The 20,879-nt window shown below is 36.4% G+C and overlaps 1 protein-coding gene and 1 long non-coding RNA gene across 14 annotated transcripts in view; one reads left to right on the plus strand and one right to left on the minus strand.

Annotated features, from left to right (window-relative positions):
• The window catches only part of LOC105470974 (RNA binding motif single stranded interacting protein 3), a 1,471,638-nt gene that overhangs the window by 712,381 nt on the left and 738,378 nt on the right, over positions 1-20,879 (minus strand). The window lies entirely within an intron of this gene.
• LOC105470969 (uncharacterized) overlaps positions 7,806-20,879 on the plus strand; it is a 39,652-nt gene continuing 26,578 nt past the window's right edge. The window contains exons 1-2 of the long non-coding RNA XR_980905.3: positions 7,806-7,932; positions 9,927-9,958. This is a non-coding gene — a long non-coding RNA (uncharacterized lncRNA). The remainder of the gene's footprint in view (positions 7,933-9,926; positions 9,959-20,879) is intronic.

Here is a 20,879-nt window from a genome sequence, read left to right on the forward strand (position 1 = left end):
GGTTTGCTTAGCTTTGCTTTACTTTTATCTAATAACAGAAAAACTCAGTGGAAATAAAACACTAGTTAATCTATGTAAGAAAAATAGAATAACAGATGAACGTCAGAGCCATCAACATGGACGAATATGCCAGATGCTGCTCCCTGAAGTGCCACGTGACAATAAATTTTCATCACATCAATTTACCCCAAGGAGCACATCTTGAGTGATTTTCCCCTCCAGCGTTAGCCTAATAACAACTTGGAAGGTGGGGCTGAAGGAATTCACTCCTGTGACTTTCTTTGGTTTCATGTTCATCAGGAAGAGAAAATCTTCCCATAAAACAAACAAGCAAATCTTAAAGTGTTAGCACACGTATATGATTTACAGGCCTCTCATCCTTAACCACGGTTTTCAGAATTTCACTAAAAATAAAACATTTAAAAAAATACAGAAGATTGAAATCTCAGATTCAAGTGTATTTAAATATTTCAGTGGAAAGGATCCAATTCTACCATACATGTATTTCCCATGCATTTAATAACAGTTTCCTGTGTTTCAAAATCCTTAATTATTGAATTATAAAGCCTGAAGTTTTACTAGAAAGACATGTTTGACTTTGCCTCTCCAGATATGACCTTATCCGGGTCCCCCCAGCTTATTCAGAAGATGACCTACTTTACTGAGATTAAAGTTTTCAGACATGATCTATTTCTACTCCATCCCAACACAAAATTTATCTTTGTTCTTATCACTGTCTCTTTCTTCCTCTCTTAAAGAAAGAAGTGATTATGGATTAGGTTTTCTAAGGACAATTGCTCCATCTGTGCCCTTGATCTGTTCAATATCTGCCCCCTCGACCCAGGATTTACCTTTAATGGCATTTTTTTTACCCACGTTCTCACATCTCCTATTCTTCACTGCCACCTCCTCCTTCGACTCAGATCACAAATATGCTCAAGCCTCCCTATTTCACAAACACGTTCCCTTAATTATGTTATCCCACATCAGTATCTGCCCCTTTCTTTTCTAATTTTAAATCTCAAACTTTTTTTAAAAAGTAGGCTATACTAATGCCTCTAGTTCTCACTTCTAAGTTTTCACCCCCGCTTCACCTGACCTCCAGCTGAAACTATTTTCCTGAAGATCAACAATGACCTAAAATTATTAAATGCAATGCATCTTTTTCCTCAGTCTTCAGATACCTTAAACTCTTTCCAATATATGAAATCACTAACAACTCCTTTTGGCATGACATTTCATATTCCCTTTGCTATAATAATATTCATTTCTGTTTCTTCCATCTCTCTGACAAATTCTTACCATCACCACCCCCACCGCACATTCCCTAGGATTCTATCTTTCAATTCTTTTATTTCTGTAATATCCCTCTTAATCTTGTTTGTGCTATGATGATCACTGCCAAATATCAGCAAAATGACAAAATAAATCATAGTACCCACCTTATAAGTTATTGTAAGAATTTAACGAGTCAGTACATTATGATACAAATACCCCCAAAGGGTTTCTTGTTGCTGTTATTGTTTTCTCAATATTATTAAATCTAAATATTTAAACTTCAAGATAAATTTCTAGCAGACTTCTAGGCAGCTACAGATGGCTGACAGACTAATACACACTTCCAAATTCACATGCCCAAAACTTAACTCTCTGTCCTGTCTCCAAAAACCTGTTCTTTCTCCTATACATCCTCTTTTCTCAGGTGGAAATACCCCATTTTCAGTGTCATTCCAGCAGGAAGTGTTTGGACTCACTTTAGAAAACTCTTTATAACTTCACGCCCATGATCAAAGGACTGCCCACCCTCTGCCAATGCGGCCTCCACAGTTCCTTTTCACTTTCAACAGAGCTGTCCTAAGCCAGATATTAATGTTCTGCTACCTGTGTTATTTCTATAAATTCAATCCCGACTTGTCTCCAAGTTGTCTCCTTAGCTCTCCTATCCTAACCAATACTAGGGTAACAGTTTGAAAGCACTGTCAGATAATATCACCTGCACTGGAAGAATAAAAGGATTAGAGTTCATCATCATCCGGATAAAACATGTCAGCATTCTTACCATGGCATTCAAGGTCTTCCAAGCTTCCAAGATCAAGCTTTCTTTTTTTTTTTTGTTTTGTTTTGTTTTGACTGAATTTTCTTTCCTAATTTTATTTTCCTGTTTTCTGACACTATGCTATATTTCTTTCAGGAACATACATTTCCAACTCCAGACCTCTGGCCATACCATTCCTTGAGACATTTACATGTAATTCTATAAATTATTTAAAATTCATATCAAATGGCACATCCTCCATGAAATTTTCACCAATATTTCAGACTGACAAAATCTCTAAATTTTTTTTAGCCCTGGGAGGTTCCTATATCAACTCTAACACTAACCATATTCTACATCACATAGTAAGCATTTATGTTCTGGTCTTAACACCATGTAGTGATTTACCTCCCTTATGCATTCATTGTTGACTAAGTGCTTTCTATGTACCAAACACTGTGATATACTCTGGAAATGTAATGTAAAAATAACTCTGTCTTCTCCAATGAGCTTCAGCCTAGCAGAGCGCTTGATATATGGCAGGTGCTGAATAAATGTTTATAGAATGGAATTGTCCCCAACCATACAGGTGAATGAAGTAAAGCTACCATGAATTCAAACACTTCCCAAAATCTCTATGACAAGTTTGTAACTCCATGAGAAGTTAAACTCAACATTTATTTGTCTAAGTATTTATTCCAATTGCCAAAACGTACTGCTGACAAGCAGTTAAAAATAACAGAAATTTATACTACTTAACGGGCTTACAAAATGCTAGTTAAAACAAAAAACAACTTGGGTTTCCAATATATAGAAAGTTTTAGTGGTGAGGAATCTAGTGCATTTTTAGTAAATTTAACTCAAAAGCAAAAGTGTGAGGGGTAATTTTCTTGATTTATGTAATTTACCTATTTATGCATTTACCATTCATTCACTCATTAATTTTTATATAACAAAATGAATTTAATACATACTATTAAATATCTTATATGAATAACAAATTATTTACAAATCAAGTTGATTTATGCTCAACACACTTGCTCTGTGCTCTCTCATATCATAGACAAGCAATTAATTTACAAAGGCTTTTGTTTTCCACATTGCCAGAATAAAACTACTTTTGGACTATTGTAATATTATTCTAACCCATAAATAATATGTTTTTCTTTTATTTTTTCTTGAAATCCTACCATCAAAGGCAGTCACTTACTACATGTCTGTCACTCTAAATAGTGTCTCTCATCTGTTCTTCTCAGGCTTCAACCTTCCACTGAACATCATGGTCCCAAGGAAACAACAATAACACACTGTGGTGAATCACTTATATTTTCCTGGGTTTCCCTGCTCTTTAGCCACATAATCCTGACCTCTAGAAAATCCCTCTCTCAATATAGACCACTATGTATAGTTGGCCTATCATGGTGAGAGATTAGGGGGCTACTTTATAAATAGAGAACCACATGCTTACTCCTTGCTCAGTACCAGCTGTAAGTGAGCTACTTAAAATAGGACGAACATACAAATGTAATTGCTTATATGCAACGCAGAAATATTTACATTGGAGAAAGTTGGATCTTCCTCCAACTCTCAACTTATAATTTCTGTAAAGTACAATGCATTGAGGAGCTCTATGACCAGCTGTGGAAAGAACATCAATGCAGGTGGAAACATTTGGTCAGTGGAGGGAAGTAATGATTGAGAGGACAGATTTAAAGCTGCCTGAGTTTGAAGAATGAAATGAAAATAGTGGGCATAGAACTGGCAGCAATTTTAAACAAGGTCAATAAATTAAGCAGTGAATACAGTTTCAAAACAGTGAGTTTTCTTGTAATTGTGTGTTTTTTCATTAATTTAACAAATAAATTTAAATGTGGCTTTGCCATAGAAACAAGATGCAAGGCTTTTGGTTATGTGTTATAGGGTCCACAAAATGAATAAGACTCAGTGAAGAAGAGGAAAAAGGTTAATTTTAATATCAGAAGCCTTAGTTATAAAAGGTAGTGTGTAAGCAGAACATGGAAAGTAGAAACAGGGCAAAAAGAACTGAGAAAGACTCCAATCAAAGGGGAAAACATAATCAAAGTCAAGCAGATACAGCCTCAGCTTGGTCAACTGAAAGGAGCCTCTGTGGGGAGGCTCTTCCATAGGAACACTCTACTTTCTTTGGAAGTAATTAGTGTTTCTTCCTTATGTATATGAACATGACATAGCTCTGGTTCTGGCAGAAATGTAGAAGGAAGAGAGGAAAAATCTGAGGTTCTGCTGTATTTCCCTATCATACTAAATATCGCTTATTTATCTTATTATTATCCAACATTACTTACTTTCTGTGAATTAAGGTTTTATGGTTGCAAGTGGTACTAATTGATTCTTGTTAGTCAAAACAAAACAAAATCAAACAAAAGCCAACCTGGTTAACTAAAGCAAAGGAAAATCTGAGGAGGCAAGCTTCTGAGATGTAACAAGAGAAGGTCTGGGGACCTAAACTGAAGAAGCCAATAGTCTCTTTTAAATACAAAAGATAACATGGATAAATCCACATATATCTTCTTGGAAAAGAACAGCTGCTATTCCTAGATTGAGTCAAGAGTCCACCTTGGGTCCAGGTGCCTTGCCCTTTGATAAGCAATTGAACCAAACCCATATTCAATGGGAGATTAGTTTTCCAACAAGAAAATTAGTATGCAATTATGAAAACAAGGAAATACTAGATGCTGTACATGCAAAATCAAATATCCATACTGTGTGACTTTCAGAACAGAGATTTTCTAAAAGTCTAAAAGAAAAGACATGTCAAACAACAGATGGGCATGGGATTGTGAAGACACATGTGCCATTGTTTCTTCATGTGTTTTTAGAACAAGTAATGAATGCTCCCTGGTCTGTTGACGTTCATTCTTCCTTCTGACTATTCTGTGACAGCTGAGTCAGTGGGACCCAAACTCTGAATCTATACAGTTTACTATTTTGATAACTTCCTTCAGGTAGTTTTAAAATAAAGCACAAACTTTCCCTAAGCAATTTCCTCTGGAAAATCACTTTACTTAAAGAGCATGTGCATAATTAACTTCAGGTGTCATCAGTTCAATTTTGGTAAAATGGAAATCTGGAAACAACTTCAAGGATCAACAATAGATAAGCCATTATGATTTCATGCTCAGGTAAACTCATGGTGCCTCCTGAAACACTATGAGAATTCCAGAATTTTGGTGGGCATGACCATCAATTATCAATGTCATCCTTGCTATGGTATGTGTGTGGGTGAGGCTGGTCAATGTATCTAACTTGAGTAGATTCATTTTTGTTATCAGAGACAAAAGGATTACTACCCTGGCATACAATTTGGCATAAGAACTGGGAGAACAGAACCAGGTCCGGACATAAAACTGAGGGGCAGCTGGTTATTCACTCAACAAATATGTATTGAGCACCTGCTATATACAAGCCATTGTTCTCGACTCTTGGGATATAGCAAAGAATGTAATAGATCAGATCCCAGCTCTTGTAGATCTTACATTTTAATAGGAAGGCAATTAGCAAACAAGTAAGAAAATAAACAACAAAAATACTCAGTAACAATAGGGAGTTGCATTGTAAGAAATTAAAATATGGTGAAACAATGGAGATTGACTGGGGACTTCTTTTAAACTAGGTGGTCAGCAAAGACATTTAAGCTGGGGTCTGATAAACAAGAATCATCTATGTTAAGATTAGGCTTAGAGAGTTGGCCACTGGGAAAGAGGGAGGAGCTCTTGCCAAGGTCCTGGGGCTTGAAAGTTCTGGGCATATTGGAGCAACAGAAAGGCCATTGTGGCTGGAATTTGAAAGAGTGAGGAGGAGAAGAGGTCATAGAGCTGGGCAGGGGCAGAGAAGGTGGCTGGTAAGAGCAAACTTGGTGTTTCAAGAAGCAGTCACTGAATATATATATTGTGATGGTAGAGAAATCAAGAAAACACAGTCAAGTTGGTGAAGAGCCATATCTGGGAATTTGAGGAGTGAAAAAGGAAGGCTTCAGCAAGGGACTAGATTGCATTCAGGAGGAAGATGGCTATGAACAATGCAAGGGATCCAGACCCCACCATGAAACACAGCACATAACACAAAGTGGGTGGTAATATCTGGTGGAATAACCAGTTAATGAGTAGGGACTAGAAGAGAACTACAATTCTATGAAAACTCAAGGGCAACGTGGTTTCCTAGGGGTGCTCTTGTGGAGAGTGCTGGGGCATTGCTGGTATTTGTGACCAGATTACCACGTTCCCATACATGGACAGGTAATTTATTTCTGGAATCTTCTATATGGCGAGATTAAAACTGTAACAGCCTTCCTTAAGTCAGTCAATATAGGGGCAGGACTTCGTCAGCATGATTGTGTTATCAGTTGATCCAGCTGTAAAAATCTAAAGAAGGCAGAGGCAGCACTAAAAAGTGGTGAGTCCAGATAATAGTCTCCTAGTGCTTTTAAATCTATCTTCGCTCAGAGTTTCACCACTCATTCCAAATATCAGTTTAACTTAGAATATACTGCATAAATATAATCACCATTACTTTAATATGTACAAAGTACCATCCACTGGGCAAGTTGCATACATTATCCCTAGTCCTTGTAACTAATCTCCTAGAGAAAAAAACTGAAACCCAAAAATTATAGCACATGATTAGAATGTTTTTATGATCGCTTTTTTTTTTTTTTTCTATTATAACAGACTCTACACAAAAGCAAACAAATACCGAGTTCTGTATGTGATATGGTTTGGCTCTGTGTCCCCACCGAAATCTTATCTTGAATTGTACTCCCATAATTCCCACATGTTGTGGGAGGGACCTGGTGGGAGATAATTTGAGTCATGGGGGCAGTTTCCCCCATACTGTTCTCATGGTAGTGAATAAGTCTCACGAGATCTGATGATTTTATCAGGGGTTTCTGCTTTTTGCATCTTCCTCATTTTTTTCTTGCTGCCACCATATAAGAAGTGCCTTTCACCTCCCACCATGATTCTGAGGCCTCCCCAGCCATGTGGGACTGTAAGTCCAATTAAACCTCTTTTTCTTCCCCATCTCGGTTATGTCTTTAAAGTGTGAAAACAGACAAATACTCTATGAAAAGGAAAAGAGTTTCTCTATTCCCCCTTATTCATTAATGAATATTTGAAAGCATGTTTTGTGTCTGTTAATGCAGTTAAGTACACAATCCATTTAACTTATTTGATGCTTTGATATGTATTTTTCTCTCGATATGTTCTTAATAATGTATTCCTCTCAACAGGACTTATTCTTTGCAGTTTTTATCAAGAAGTGTCATCCTATGCTATAACAGTTAAAAAGGGAAATTCAATGAAAGTTCACTTGAAAAGGTAAGCAAAACAGGCAGGTTTTATAATGCAGATATGTGACTCTTAAAGTAAGGAAGGGGCCTAGAGGTTAGGGTTGAATGGATTCTCACTCTACATTAGCACCTGAACCTGATGCCAAGCACCACTCTTCAGACTAAGATAATACAAAAGGGAAACACCTCACAACACCGTGAAATATTTCTGAGCAGTGAACCTAGCCTTTGAATTATTTCAATTACCAGGTTCATAAGAGTCAGACACCAATAGAAGGTTGTGACCTCAACCTCACAATGAAAGGGCTGGCCCTGATGACTTCAAAGTTCCTTTCAGTTTTAGAAAATTCTATAGCTCTGCTTCCTAGTGAATGAACAAATAAACAGCAGGTAAAGTGCTCAGAAAAGTAGACGAGTCTCCACTGAGGTGTGGCTTTGGCTGTTCCGGGATCCACTACTTGGCTGTCATGTTGTTCTCTAGCCCCGAGGCTTTAGGAAATAGACTTTTCAGCACACACTGAGATCATTAGAATCCTGGAGGCAGAGTCACCTTAATTCATCTGAGACTAAGGTATAACCCAGAAGACTAATTTGTCGATACACAACAGAAAACATCCCTTTATGATCAACATATTCACATTTTGTAGAAATAAAAACATAAGAAGTTTGCTGATAAAATGTAATTAAAAGATAAAGAAAGCGACCAGCAAGAAGCATTTTCTTCCCCCAGACCAGGTTAAGAAGTGATAATGAATCCCAGCCACATAGCAGAGAACTTCTCTCTATTGGCAAGAAAGTTTAGACTCTGGGATTCAAATTTCTTCTCCCTGTGCCAGGGCAATACACATCTATCCTACTGTCAGTACCTTCTATGGTGTAATCTTCCTTTAGATGTATTTTAAAATTGCTAATTAAATTGGATATTCATATACACCTGGATAAATATTATTTCAGCATCTATTGAAACCAATTCATTTTAACTCTCAGAAGACAAACTATATATATATGTGTGTGTGTGTTTATACATATGTGTGTGTATATATATGTGTGTGTGTGTGTGTGTATATATATGTTTTGGGGGGGTTTTGCCAAGATTGTGGGGACAATCCACTGTATTCTCCCTGAAATTTTCTTTCCAATCACATGATGAAAGTCTGAAGGCACCTGAGCCAGGGAGGTTAAGACATAAACAACAACTTTTGTTATTTAAATTATGAGCAAATTAAAATCTAGGTAAATGGCTATTTTGTATACAGCAATAATCAGAAAGTACCACCAGTGATACATTTCAACAGGTCAGGCACAGTAGTTCACGCCTGTAATCCCAGCACTTTGGGAGGCCAAGGTGGGAGGGTTGCTTGAGCCCAGGATGTCCAGATCAGCTTGGACAATATAGTGAAAATTCATCGCTACAAAAAATGTTTAAACATTGGATGAATGTGGTGGCATGCACCTGTAGTCCCAGCTATTCAGGAGGTTGAGGCAGGAAGATCACTTGAACCCAGAAGCTCAAGGCTGCAATGAGCCATGACCATACCTCTGCACTCCAGTCGGGACAACAGAGTGAGACTCTGTCTTCAAAAAAACTTTTTAGCCAGGCGCGGTGGCTCACTCCCGTACTCCCATCACTTTGGGAGGCTGAGGTGGGTGGATCACGAGGTCAGGAGTTGGAGACCATCCTGGCCAACACGGTGAAACCCCGTCTCTACTAAAAATAGAAAAAAATTAGCCTGGCGTGGTGGCGGGCGCCTGTAGTCCCAGCAGCTCAGGAGGCTGAGGCAGGAGAATGGCGTGAACCCGGGAGGCGGAGCTTGCAGTGAGCAGAGATCCTGCCACTGCACTCCAGCCTGGGCGACAGAGCGAGACTCCATCTCAAAACAAACAAACAAACAAACAAAAAACAAAACTAAAATAAAAACTTTCAAAAAAATTTTAATATTGTACTTGGTGATAGAGATGGATATGTCTTTGTGTGAAAAAAGGGTTACGTGAAAATAAAAATGGGCTTCAATATAGTGTTTCCTCTAGCAGTGCGATTTCACCTCTGCTGTGCAGACCCACAACATCAGCATCTCTTAGGAGATCCCTAGCTCTCAGGCCCCATCCCAAACCTACTGAGTCAGAAATTCCAAAAGAAAGAAATATAAATCAATGTTTTAACAAGTCTTTCAGAGGCTTCTTATGCATGCTGAAGTTTGAGAACAAATGGCCTAAAATACAACTTCAGAAACAGATCCCAGATAAAACAGTCAGCCGGTCATTCAAGAAAGCAAACAAACAGAAACAAACAAAAAGGTAATTCAAACAAGCAAACAAAGAAAATATGCCCAATTGTCTCATTCTTTCTGAAGAAAACTCCTCAAAACTGGGGAGATCCACACTAAAAGATCATTAGAGCAAAACAGGAAGCGGATGTCAGGGGCCAATTGCATGTAAACATCAAACTAAAACCTGGAAAATAACATTTTAGACGTTAAGAGGGGTTAAATTTCTGCTAAACAAGTTTTCTACACTTTGAGACTTTTCACTCAAATACTCGTTAGTTACTAATTGTTTTCTTAACAGAATCCTCATTATGTTGAAGACAATCTTAAACCGTAAGTAAAGCATAGCATAGATAGAATAGAAGAAGAGTAAAGCTCTCTTGTTAGACTTTTCCGATAAATTATCACTCTCTATTATTGTAGCTTGATATCCTCACTTTTGGTAATCTCATTCATACTTATAACTTCAAATGTCACCTCCATGGAGACAAAACTTAAGTCTCTTTTTTAGCATTGGATTCAGATCATGCTTCAGTTTTCTCTTTCTATTTGTCTAGACCACATCTTTATCTGGATGCCTCATTGTTATATAACTAATATATTTAAACCTGGATTAATACCTTTATTTTCAGGGTTATCACAGACTCCATTTTTCAAATCTTCATATCATCTACCACCTTTTGGCCTTTCTCTGGTCCCACATGTTTTGTGCTTCCCTACCTACTCAGTATTACCTTGATTTCCTAAATGTTACCTTTCTGTTTCATTGCATTGTGTAAAATACTAGCAATCAATCAAAGCACTTTCTATGTATGTTACTTCTCTCTCTACTAATCAACCTGCAATGGCTTCCTTCTACGAATTGCATCAAGATCCTTACTTCTTTGCTTGGTTTCCTCTTAATTTCTTATTATCGTTTTTTGGAAACAACTTAATTTTCAATATTAATTATTTGCAGTGATAATCAATGCATATTCAAACGTATTTAACAATACTTGCAACTCCGAAACTCACACAACTTTTTCTGTATTTTTTATAAGAACAAATAAATACAGATACAAACATAAACGTGTACAAACATACAAAGATTTCAAAGAAAGGTTTGGAATCATATTATAAAACTGCTCTATAATATTTTAAAATCTAACAGTATGGTATTTTCCTCAGTCATTATATCCATGTTCATTGATTTCATGGCTGCATAGTGGTGCTTTGTAAAGATATAACATCTTTCATTTAATCTATTCCCTTATCGATGGACATTTAGATTGCTTATAAACTTCTCTGTTAAAAGCAGTGCGACAATAAGCATCTTGTAGATATACACTTTAATCCCTTTTCAAAAATCTCTAGAATTGGTTTTGCTATATAACAGGGCATGTATGTTTTTAAAGCTTTTGATACATTATCTCTCACATAAATATCCAAAATTTACCTATTCAGTAATATTCCCCTCCCCTAAGGATGAACAATGAGTGAAAGTGACTGTCTTCCTATATCTCAGTCTACTCTGGTTGTTAGGAAATGTTTAACTATTTAAAAACCAAGTAGGCAAAAATAATATCTCCCTCTTATATTAGTTATCATTTCTTTGGTTATCAGTGACATATATTTTTGAGCGCTTGGTAGCTATTTCTGTTTCTTCATTTATGCTTTTTTGTGTCTTTTATTATTAGAATGTGTTCTCCCTTTTTTTCCTATTGAGTCATACAAGCAAATTTTATATCTAGGGTATTAAACTTTTGTCATATATAGTGCAGGCCTTTTTTAATAAGACTATTTGCTAGCTTTTAATGTTTCATTGTACTAGGTTTTTTGCTATATGAAGATCTGTAAGTACAGTTGCCCCTCATTATCCATGGGGGATTGATTCCAGGCACCCCCACCCTCATACTAAAATTTGCAGATGCTTAGATTCCTTATATATCATAGTGTAGTGTTTTCATATAACTTATGCACATCTTCCCATATAATTTAAATCATCTCTAGGTTACTTATAATACCTAATACCATGTAAATGCTATGTAAATAGCTGCTATACTATATTTTTATCTGTATTATTTTTACTATTGCTTTGTTATTTTTAATTTTTTTTTTCAAATAATTTCTACCCACACTTGATGGAACCTGCAGTTGATAGAAACCATAGGTGGTGGAGCCCACAGATGTGGAGGGCCAATCATATTCATTTAGTCAAAATGTAGGCATTTTATTAAAACAATAAAGAATTAAAAATCGATCATTGTTTGCATTCATGGTTATGCCTTTCAAATGAAACTTACAAAATCACTTCCTTACCCCAAAATGAAACCATTATTCACTTTTTCTCATCTGCCCTCTTAAAGCCTTTCTGTCATTGCTGTGCTCTGACTTTAGAACCTTATGCCTCTCTGATGGATTGTTTCATCTAAGCCTGTTTTGTCCTTATATTGTCCGTTCCCAATTCCAATCTGTGTTATGTTTCTACTTTTATTCTAGCAAGAATACCTTCTCTTCCAGCTCTTACTTAAGCAATATACCAAATGCCCAAATATATGCCCACCTCAAACCTGGCCCAAGACTGTCTTCTCCCTCTAAGGGTCTACTTGCTCCAACAGTCCTTGCCCTTTCTCCTCAATTTGTCAATGTCGCACGACTTAGCATTTGATTACCCTCCTTTGTTCATGAGTCCTCTCTGTTTTCTCAAATAAATTATCAACTTCTGAGGGGCAAGAATCACGTTATAACTACTATCTTGTCCAAACCACCCCCAACCAGTTGTGGCCTAAGGGAGAGCTCCAGAAACATGTATTGATTGAAAGAGCATTTTATTTCACGTTCTAATATTCCAAGTACCAAACTCAATGTTAGTAACTATAGGATACATGATGAGTAGGTACAGTACTGGACTACAAGGTCTTAAAATTCAACATTCCACAAACACTGAAAAATCTTATTTCCCTTTTTCACAAAACGTCATGAGACCAAACGTACATAAAAGGGTGGGAGAAGGTAGATGTACTGAGACAAATGTTTTATATTGAGTCAATGTTGCCTTGAGAGTAAACATGTGAGTAAGCAAAAAGAAACCAAATATTTCCCAGAAAAAAAAATTGCCAAACATCTTGAGGAGAATTTTACCTTAACATTTTTGTCTTAGCTTTAGTATCTTTATAATTGGAAGTGAAATATTATTTTGAATTATCAAAAAGGAAGAAAGCAAACTATAAGGGAAGCACAGATAAGTATCAAGTAGGTTTTATTAAGTTTCCTGAAGATTATAAAATCAATTAAAGGATGTCTAGGGTAGAGAATTAGACTATACATTCTTTATTCAGTAGGTACTGACTAGCACTGTTGTAAGATCTGAGGGCAGAAGAAAGATGAAGTGGAGGATTCTCCATTCTGAGAGCTAATAGGATATACCAAAAGGAAGGAAAAAAAGGTTAAGTGTCCAGAATATATTGCTCAGTGAGTATTATTTGAGTTCAGGATGTGGAACAGCCACTTTCATGTAGACCAATCATTCAGTCAATTGACACTAAACACCTACCACATGCAGGGGGTGGGGATCACACCACTTGAAGACCTTTGAGATTGCCCTTGGGTTTTCAGGATGAAGAGCTTGGTAAAGGCAATCATAGTAATTGAAGGAAGATTAACAAAAGGGTAAAATTAAAGTTTAGCAATGCTAAATGTGAGCAAGTTTGAAGGATATTTGAAAGTTCAATGCTAAGCTGAAAAAAACTAAAAACTCTATTCCTTCATTTTCCAATGAATAGTCTGAAGAATTATCTAGTTAAAACCCAATACCACACCCAGAGCCAGTGCTGGCCTCACTCACAGCATTTTTAAACATGAGATTTCACTCTAGAAGGCAAGGGCTGACACTGTAAGCTGGCTGCAGGACAATGACACCTTTTCTCCCCTCTAATTTATTTACTCCAGGGGACAAAAGGCATCCTAGAAACTTAAATGAGGAAAGTGCAAGTATTGTGAAATATAGCAATGTAAGAACCAGACAATTTTCCAATATATTCATCTCAGACTATACGGTGAGTTTTGAATAGAGTGCTGAGACAGACTTGCACTCCCTTCCACAACAAAATAACAATAAAGAAAATTCATGTAAGAAGTATAAGAAATACTGAGAGCAAATCTCTATAAGATTTCAGTCCAGCTGATTGCGGAGATGGATGTGGAGAAGCATAATGGAAGTGCAAAGAAATGTTTCAATGAAAAGCATTGATCTGAGCCATCTTAAGGATTCGTGCTCCATTATATTCACGTATCAAGTCAATTCCAAGCTTTTCAATTGCCCTCTCCTTACCATTATCACTAATAACAATCTCTTTGAGTTAATGGTTCTTATTTATATTTTATCACCTTCATAATATGTTAATACACTGGCATTCTTCACAGAACATTGAAACACATTACTATTAGTCTAATATTGATCCTCAAGACATTTTTACCAAATAACTAAATATTCTTATAATGGGAAGAAGTGACAAGAAGCTGAAATATTAGAAAGTAAAGTAACTCTGAGGAAATGTATTAAAGCAAGTTGTAGAATCAAAAATTGGACCTCCCACAGCTATTACTCTACTAGCACACTCAGAGTCCTTTCACCTAACCACACTGTTTTTGTTTCTGATTACTAAATTCCTTTTCCAGACTTTGTTAAAATGTTTCTACTTGCACTAAATGTATACTAAGCATAATATACTAACGATTTTTTTAGCGTGGGTTAAAAAATGGTGAGTCTTCCAGTAGTCAAAAAAAATGCTAATTTGACTACAGTGTTTTTTGTTTTTTTTTTTTAAAGTTCATCTTTTCAGGTCCTTGGGAAGGAAAAACTCCCTAAGTTTCCAAAGCATGTGAGATTTGGCCATCAACTTGGAAAGATATGATTAAGTTCTGTGAAATATGACTATGTAAAGAGGATTAACTACTATCAGAAATACACATTCTTGGTCTCACTTTTCTTCTAGGAGAAGAAACTGTTGAGGCTTTATGATCTCCTGTCTTCTAGACATATTTTAGGTAGTAAATATTTCTGTGTCATCCCAGCATCACACCTTAAATAGGTTAACTTTTGTATTATTCTTTTTATTGTCATGCTCTGACCTTGATTAACATTTGAATTAAAAGTGAGAAACATATCAAGTACAGGGGAGAAAAAAGAAATAACAACAGATTTAACCTAGGTTCATTAGATTTACCAGAGTCAGTTTTTCCAGCTCAATTGATAAACCATGACATTACTTGACATTGATTAAGTAGCACCAAACAAGTTCAACAGATGAGGGTTGTTAAGAAATACAACTGTACACATTCCCAAGATAATAATGCAAAAGTAAAAATTCTGATGCCCAAAGTCTTTGGAAAAAAATAGGTGTTCTAGGACAAAAATATTTCAGTGGGCTTTGAAATTTATTAGGAAGAGTTGGGCTGCTTAACATTGTCCTTGACTGCTGCTGCCCTTTTAACTTTGTATGTAAGGTGGCAGACAAAGGAAGCTCACCTTTCACACAAGAGCAGCCCACAAGTAATGAGATTGTAGAATTGCTGACCCCAAGCACTTGTTGGGATCTATGATAGTGTCACAAAGGAAGGAAGACATTCCTGTTTCTGCCAAATGTGAGGGTTCCCTCTCAGCTTGCACTTCAATCAGGAAGTCCATCTTCTTACCAAAAGAAGCAGAGTATAACCTGTCATCAAAACACAAAGGGGCAGGATAACTCTGCAGAGCACAGAATTTTGGGGCCAAGGAGAGACGTTAATCCTTGTGTAATACGAAACTCATCAAGGCAATTTTCAGTGTTTTAAAGGAAGCAAACTTAATCAGAAGATGAAAGATTTAATTTTTAGTATTTATATAAGTACCTTGAATATATATTTTAGAATTATTCATATTGGCAAAATGATGGCAATAAAATGCATGTCCACCTACAGGCAACACTTGCATAAAACGTGGTACAAATAAAGTAGGAACAATTAATCTGACAAGAAAAAAACAGAAATATCTAACAACTTGGTAAGAATATCTAAATTACGTTTGTCATTGAAAAAGTAGTTAACCTGTTCAATTTGATCTCATATAACATATGTCAGATTGCATATTTGCAAGAGCATATAGAATTCTGTAAAAGACACACACCTTTCTATTAATACTGGTTATTTCAGAGAGCTCTTGAAGACCTGTGTAGTGTATTGAGGGAGATGATTAACATTTTCCTGCTGTATATTGAATTATTTCCCTAGATATGCAAAGTATGCATTAATTTGAAATTAAAAAATTCCTAAAGTTTCATGAAATATATATATTATATATAATTTTATTATATATAAATTATATATAATCATTATTATATATTATATGTAATATATATTCTATATAATATGTAATATCTATTATATATATAATTATATATTTTATATATATATATATATATATATATATATAAAAAATTTCCACAATTGGGAATAAGGACCTCAACGCAATAAAAAAGTATGATAGAGGAAAACACTGCAGAAAAAACATAGGAGATTCAGCACAACTTGGAAAAATCAAGAGAAGTCCAAACCAAAATCACAGTTTGTAACTCTTAGCCACAACAGGGTTATTGTTTTCAGATATCCCTTAGCGAGAAAAGCTTTGAAGCTTACATCAGAATTTCATCTAACATCATCTTGCATTAGTTTAGATACGTCTTTATACCCACGTAGTTAATTGTATAGGGAAATTGTGTTTTGTTTTCTATCTAAAATGGGAATTTTGTCATTTTTACCTGATACTTGAAGTCCTTTCAAAATTCTGAGTTAAAAAAACCCATCTGGGTATTGCTTTGAATAGGTATATGGCATGGCTGGTCACTCTTGGACTGTAGTCCAATATTGGTTAGCAGTTCAATATTTTTATAAGAACTATTTTAGTCAAAACCCTGAATTTTGAATAAACAAAACTGACAAAAAGATGGGCCTAAAACTCAGACCATCTCCCAGTTCTTCAAGCTAAGTTAATTTCCTGATATGTCCAACTTTCTGCCAACCCATAAAAGGAAGCCACATATAAAGGCTGATATTCTTGGCAATTGCTGAGGAATTGCCTCTCCAGTCTTCTCCAGACCACCACCACTACCATTTAATCCTGACATACTTGCTTACTTTCAGCCCCCAGTTCCAAATCCTGGCTACTTAGTCTGTCTTTGAAATCCACTTCTGCCCCTCACTGAGTTGGCACGTGTATTGACTTTCTTGCTAGCAACTTATAATGCAGTACTATGTTTGGTTTTTTTTTCTTCTTTTTTTTAAATTACAGTTTCTGACTTAACTCACCTTGTGTTTTATGGTTTGTCCCATTAGGTAGGGATGTAACCCAACTCAAGCCAACAGCCTCAGGGTACTAGCTAAGTGACCCATGTGCTTAAGGTGAAAAAGGTAGGACCCCAAGAGATTGTATCTATGTGGACAGGCAAAAAAGATGTCTTTTGACATAAAGCATCACAGAGGTGAAGATGACATTAAGCAACTCTGGTTCAAAACAGCATTGCCTTCAGCAATGGAGCAATGTACAAGACGCACAAAACAAGATAGACTAATACCTTCTGAAAACCTTTTCTTATGACGTTAATGTACATCATAAACCATACTATATATATTGCAGGACATTCAGAGATGAAAACTGTGGTCCCAGTTCTCAGATTGTTTACAGACTAACTCTGACACAAATATGATCCAGAAGAGTGCAATTATGTTTGAAAAGCCAAAAATAAATTTACAACTAAGCAAAAAAACAATAAAATCAAAACCCAATCCCACTGTACCTTGTAAAAAGAAAGAAAAAGAGAGTGAGAAACATATAAAAAGCAATCAAACAAACAAACAAACAAACAAACAAAAAACAACAAGAAAAGACTGAAAGCTGGGAGAACAAAAAGAAGGAAGCAGAATTTAAGGATCAGAGGACAGAGAGACAAGGCAAGTCCATAGCAGAAAACTTGAGAATAGAAGAAAAAGGGGCAAGCATGAAAGAGCTAAGGGAATAGAAGCTACAACAAAGAAATAAAAACATTTGCCCTGTGAAGGACAATCTGGGAAAGGCAGGGAGATGGAGAAGACACAATGTTAAAGCAAAGTTGCATCAGACAGCCATCCTAAATAAAACAAGGATGGATAAATGCATACAATGAATTTGGCAGAAAAGATGGACTACGAATAATAACAATAACAGCTAGTCTTTTATGGGCCATGTTGAAATCTAGACACTCTTTTACCAGGCTCCTCCCCTCTAAAAAAGGCTTATGCTAGCCCAGAGGAAGTAAGCATGACTGCACCCACACCCTCAACTGACCTGCTCCTTGGGTCCCCAGGCACATTAGTGGCCTCAAACTTCACTCTTGTTGAATAAGCAATTGGTACTGTGTGGTTCTCATGGCAATACAGCTTTGCGGATTTCACAACTAATGTTGCTTTTTCCTCCTCAGAACGAGATTCTTTCTACACAGAACAACAACAGCATTGCTCCTGGTTATATGTGTGAGCATATACAGATCATATATGAATATGTTATATACAGAAAATCATAAATACACATTAAAACTTGATTCCAATGACTCTTTCTGAAAAACACCCCTCTTTCCAATCAAAAGCATCAAGAAGGCTTTTATACAGGTTCTCCTTGAGAACTAGTGATGAGTAAGTCAAAACAACGAAAGTAAATGCTGGCTATTACTGAGTGCCGCAACAAGTGCAAAAACAAAATAAAGCACTAATTGTCTACATAAGCATCAGTTTTCTTCCTAAGAGACCAAAAGTCTCAACTACAGGATTCCTCCACATCAAATTATGTATTCACACTGACGTTCTCCCCAAACATGTTTCTTCGGTTTGTAAATGACCTTTTCCTTGCCAAACAGCTCTTACCCATTGCCTTTGAAAGGAAAACAAGTTGTCAAATTCCAGAAATGTCTGAAAGTACATTGAGCCCTGACACCCTTAATTTTTCTCTTTAGTTCATTTTCTCTTTCTTCTTCTCTGTTTTATCTTTCTTGGTGTTTCTTATAACTAGTTACATTAACGTTGTAGAACTGTCAGCTTTTTTTCTTTCTTTTCTATGCTCCTATTGACAGCCTCATCACTAAAAGCTTTGAAGCTCATTAGACTCTTCACAGTTTAAATGACGATTATGAAATTATTTGAGATGAATTAGAATTAATCAATAAGATTTCCAAAAGATGCTATCAAGAATGACATGAAAAAGAGAGTAGAGCCGGGCGCGGTGGCTCAAGCCTGTAATCCCAGCACTTTGGGAGGCCGAGACGGGCAGATCACGAGGTCAGGAGATCGAGACCATCCTGGCTAACACGGTGAAACCCCGTCTCTACTAAAAAATACAAAAAACTAGCCGGGCGAGGTGGCGAGCGCCTGTAGTCCCAGCTACTCGGGAGGCTGAGGCAGGAGAATGGTCTAAACCCGGGAGGCGGAGCTTGCAGTGAGCTGAGATCCGGCCACTGCACCCCAGCCTGGGCGACAGAGCAAGACTCTGTCTCAAAAAAAAAAAAAAAAAAAGGAAAAGAGAGTAGATAGCTAACTTGCGTGATATACTGTCAATGTATCTCAGATCATGAGAAGATACTATGATATTTGTGAAAGAAAGTAAAAAAAATAGTAGTTACTTCTATTTTGGTAAGACTCACCCCTTTGTGCTACCAACTAGCAGCAAAATAAAATAAAATAAAACAAAACAAAATAAAATAAAATAAAATAAAATAAAATAAAATAAAATAAAATATAACTGGGAAGAACAGGAATGTGTCTTCTTAGGACCACTTTGCCCCTCCATGTTTCTCTGTGGTCATAAAGCCTCAGACAAAATCTAAACCATTAAAATAACCGTTAAGGTTTTCAGGAATGTATGTGCGTGTGTGTGTTGTTGTTGTTTTATGTGTAAGAGAAACCATCAAAGCTGATTCATTGCATCTGCTGATGAAATTCAGTGAGATCTGTCTGAGGGCTGGGAAGAAAAATTGAGTAATTAGATGGAGAATCAAAACATAGGGTGATTATGAGAGAATTCTCCCTCCAGCATTGGGGGATGGTGTGAATTTTCAGGTATGAGGATATATATGGGGCTACAGAGAGAAAAAAATTCTTTCCTGAATAAGATGGGGGAGGATGGATATGTCTAGGCTTAGGATCTTGATTTTCTTGTAATACTGGGATAAGAATGAAAATGAAGGAAACCATCACACTTGGCTTATGGCTGGAGTAGCAGTATCTTCAGGTTGCCCAACCACTTGTGAGAGTGATGGTGGGCCTAGCTGCAGTGTGCACACCTGTAGAGATATGTGTTCTTTAAAAGGCACGTAGATTCTCTAGGACTGAGAGAGACTTCTAGACACCAAGAGATGTTATCCTAAGTAAATAACCATGGGAACTGGAGAAAAGGAAGAAATGTCAGTTTTAATGCATATAAAAAACCTATGTCCCTATTTTGAGACAGAAGAATTTAGAAAAATTATGCCATATAATAAGTATTGTGCCACTGATTTGCCTCTTGCCTACTCCCCTAAGAGGGTGCCCTAGGGAAACACCTGTTACATTTAAGCTCTGTCTCTAGTAAACAATTTCACCAATTACGCAATAAAAAATTCTGTGAACCTGGCACCCAGACCTGGAACTCCCAGTTGCTCTCACTGCCAAAGGTCAATCCAATGTGTCTGCTTTTGAAATATTTTAGCCAAAGAATGTTAATGACATTTTCCAATACACTGTGCTGTTCTACCACATGTTCCTCCCCGGAAATTTGGGATTACTAAAATACAGAGATATCTTGAGTGCCAAAAGGCCACAATAGTGAAAGATATGGCCAGCTTTTTAGATGCTGTGACCATCTTAAGGACCTACAAAAACACTGGTGCAAGGAAACAAATGCATTGCCTCCAAACTCTGAAAAGAAAAACTACAAAACCCAAATCAATTAACATTTATATGCATATCTACAAAACATAACACATTGTCAACTTTATTCATTGTTCCACTTAGTCTTCTAATAATCTCTTTGTACCTGAAAAAGATTTGTAGATTAGGTTTTTTTCACTTTGCAAGAATACTCATGTATGCAAGATGTTTCCAAATTCACAGATACATATCAATTAAATACACTTGGACTAAGAGTTTCAGAAGCAAAATTATAAAAGTTTTTTCAACACATTATTGTGAAATAATTAAATCTGGTGTTGAATGTTAGTGCACTTTAATATGTGTCTTT

The sequence above is a fragment of the Macaca nemestrina genome, chromosome 2, assembly GCF_043159975.1.
Source record: "Macaca nemestrina isolate mMacNem1 chromosome 2, mMacNem.hap1, whole genome shotgun sequence".
In the NCBI taxonomy this organism is placed as follows: Eukaryota; Metazoa; Chordata; class Mammalia; order Primates; family Cercopithecidae; genus Macaca; species Macaca nemestrina.